The following is a 3,758-nucleotide window of genomic DNA, read 5'->3' on the forward strand; positions in this document are numbered from 1 at the left end:
CCCTGATCCCATCAGCTCAACTGAGGATGAGACGTGTGTTTTGTGGGATAAGTAACAAAGCTAAGTAGGGCTATGCTGCTCTTGACAGGCTAGACCCCTGACCCTGGGCAGCAAGCCCACACCCTGGCTAGTTTTGGGGGATGAGCCAATATGGCTAGGGTGTCTGGGATAGAAGAGGCTGAGGCTCTCAGGTGGCAAGAAACACAGCAGGGGAGAGGCGCACCTCACCGCGCTCTGCTGTCCTCGGCCCAGCAGAAGCACTGGGTCCCTGGGCCCTGCTCTGTCATACAGCCTGGAGCAGGCGGCCGAGGTAAGCTGTGGATTGAGAAATGGGTTAAGAGTTCAGTGGGAGGCAGACACTGCGCTATTTGGCTTTGAGGCCTATAATTCTTGGCTTCAAATCTCTACAGGCTGAGAGAATGGATAGGATGTGGGGCCCCAGAGGGCAGAGCTGCGGCCCTGGAGTTAAAGCTACTGGAAGACATTCCTCCTGAGGTGTGAACACATAGCAGCCAGAGATGTCAAATGGAAGGGGCTGCAATGAGAAGTAGTAAGTTCCCCATCGCTGGACGTGTGTAAGCCAGCTGGGGGAAGGACAGATAGTACATGTGTTGGATGAGAGTGTGTTGGTTCCTGTACTCTCAGATTGAGGGCAGAGCTGAAGATGAACCCCTTCTCAGGAGCTGAACTTGGGTTAGAACTAGCTCACTCTGACCTCTAAGTCACCTCTAAGAGACATCTCCGTAGACTCTGCAACTCTGTGACTCAACTTCCATCTGCCAAAGGCCAGGCCAGACTCGGTTCTGTGAACCCTGCAGAGAAGGGCAGGCTGGCGGCTGCAGGCTGGGTGGAGTTCTAGTGACGGAGCCAGTGTTCCAGCAGGGCCTCCCTAGCCTCCTGGCCATTTCACAAACACACCAATCCCACACCCATCTCAGAGCCATCACACGCACTCTCCCAGGCACCTTCCTGGCCTGCCCCCACAGTTGGTTCAGGCTCATGTCACTTCTCAAGGAGGCCACACCCTATGCGGTAAAGGCCAGTCACCCCGTCCCCAGCTGCTGGTGGCTCACAGTGCCCTCTCCTGGTTGCTGCCCGGGGCCCCGGGGAACAGCATCACCCAAGGTTTCACCTCCCAGGCCGTGGCCAGTGACAAACGGCTGATGTGGGACCTCAAGGCCCCATACCTGGTGGCAGTTTGGCATCTGAAAGGCCACCCAGCACCGATCTCTACAGGACCGCGGGGGCCTCATCTACCCCGCCCAGTCGTGCCCTCCTCCCTTGCTCACAGGTGGGGAGTGTGCCCCAAGAAGCCTCCTGCCACAACCTTCCATCTCCAAGTCTGTTCCAGGAACGCTTTCCTTCAGATCCTCTGACATAACTTTCTTTCTTCGTCATCTATGTTGGAATGTAAACTTCATGACAGTAGAGACTTTGTTTTGCTCACTGCTCTCTAACTGGGGCCTTGCTGCATACCTTGCTGACACATACCAGATGCTCCAGGACACCCTGTGGCTGACAGCTTATCACCTGGATTTGAGGAGTGAAGATGGGGATGCTCAGCAGGTTCCCAGACATCTCTGGGGAGATGGGTCTCTAGAATAGGGTGGGCTTCCAGCAGCCAAGCAGGTAGGCCCCACAAGTCGTGATTTGTGTATTTGTCACAGGGAAGACAGTATGACACACTCAGGTCACATACACACTTTAAGGGACTTTGTCCTGCTGCAAAAGAGGAAGCAGGGAGATGCTGTCTAAAGCCTGAGGTGACCTTGACCTGCTCTTTCAAAGCCTTGGGCCTACTGCTAAGGACAGCTCAGCGAGTCACAGAGCCTCTGGTGAGGACCCGCCCTAGGTCCAGCCTGAGCCAGCCTTGGGAGAGGACGAGACAGCCTAAAGGGCTGCCCGAAGTAATCTCACCTTTTCACGGGACTTCTGAAAACCTCCAGACCCCTCTACTTGATGTATCCTGGTCAAATGTGGCCTGTTAATCCCCAAGGAGGCAAAGCCTGAAAGGGAGGCAGGTGCTTTATTCCCACTTTGCAGATGAGGAAACTCAGGATCCGAGAGGAAGCTGGAATATAGCAGACTCTTGGAAATGGCGTTCCCCAGTCCACTGAAGCCTGCTGGAAGTGAACCGAGCTTTCTCATGGATCCGCAAGACACTTAAATACATGACAAAATGAGTACATTCACATGTGCTCACAATGCCATCGACAAAATTTTGGTTCCAAACATCTGTTGCTTAAAAGTCCAAGTCCCTATAATGTGCTTTTTATACCAATAATGGGATACCCCCATCCACCTTCCTCCTGCTTCCTTCTCCCAGACTGGCTCTGACTGAGTCGTCTGTTCTCAGGCCTGAGGGTGAACAGGGCCTGAAGATCACCCTGTATTCCTCCATCCCAGTGTTGAACAAGGAAGGGAAGGTAAGAGGTGGGGAGGCTGAGGCAGGTGGGCATTTGGGATTTGGGGAAGCAGGCACATCTTTGTGGAGGGGGCAGATGCCATCACATACGAACTTTCCAGCTCTTCACACTGCACCACGTGGTGTCTGAGCCTCACCTGCATGGGAAGGATAGAAATGCCAGTCCTGCCCGCCTCACCTCGCAGACTGGCTTTGAGGGGCCTGAAGGGAGACGGCAGTGGGCACTAGGCTCGGCAGCTTAGCTCCAAGGTCCGAGGTGACAGACCAAGGTTGCCACTGGGCTGTCCTCACCCCGGAGGCTGGGATGAGTGCCCAGGCCTCCCTGCAACCCTGGCCCCTTTCCAGGGCTGTCCTCAAGCTACAAGGTCACCTGCTGACAGCCCCCTTGCTCGCAGCCTTTGTCCCACATGCTCAAGACCCAGGCAGGCTTGGCCCTCTCGCTTCCCATTCTACCAGCCACTGGGGGGTGTGGTGGTGGTTCTGCCCCCTCAGCCTGGCTTCAGACCACCACCATCACTCACCCAAGAATGACCGAAATGGCCTCCAGCTGGACTCTGCACAGTCACCCTGCCAACCTGTCCTCCATTTGCCCATAGAATGTTCTTAGGGAAAAAAAAATCCCTTTGACTCAGCAATTCTGCTTCGGAATTTATCCAATGGCTGCGCTGGCAGTACTCTAAGATACGTGAACAAGGATGCTCACTGCAGCATTATTTGTAACGGCTAACAACTAGAAATACCTCGAATGTCCATCAACAGATATTAATGCCACTGCTCGGAAGAACGAGGTAACTCATATGTGCTGATGTGGCCAGATCTGTGATCCCAAGGTATTAGGTGAAGAAAGGAAGGTGCAGGACGGTCTATAGATAGGATGACACTAAGTAATGTAGTTATGTGCATCCCTATTATACATATACTATACATACTAAGGTGCCACATTAAATGACGCCAAGCTGTGGTCACCCCCAGGGAAGAACCGGGGTGCCTTGGATGGGTGACAACTTGTACCTGGGGAAACCTGAAGTGCCAGCATTCCAGGCCCTTGAGAACTGGCCCCTCCAGCCTCACCCCCACCCCCACCGTCCCCATCTCCAACCACTCTCTGCTGTTTTGGCACATGTGCTGCCTTCCCAAGTAATCCCTTCATGTGGATACACCACCAGCCCAATCTGTCCTTCTCCTAGTAAACCCTCCTGCTGCCCCCGTCCCCACCCAGCCGAGCCTAAAAGGTACCTTGTAAAGTGTAAGGAGCACGACCTGGGAGTCAGACACACACACAGGGCTGGAAACAACACTGTCGTATATGGAGCTGATGTGGGCTCCTGGACTT

This window comes from Muntiacus reevesi, chromosome 1 (assembly GCF_963930625.1).
Source record: "Muntiacus reevesi chromosome 1, mMunRee1.1, whole genome shotgun sequence".
Lineage (NCBI taxonomy): Eukaryota > Metazoa > Chordata > Mammalia > Artiodactyla > Cervidae > Muntiacus > Muntiacus reevesi.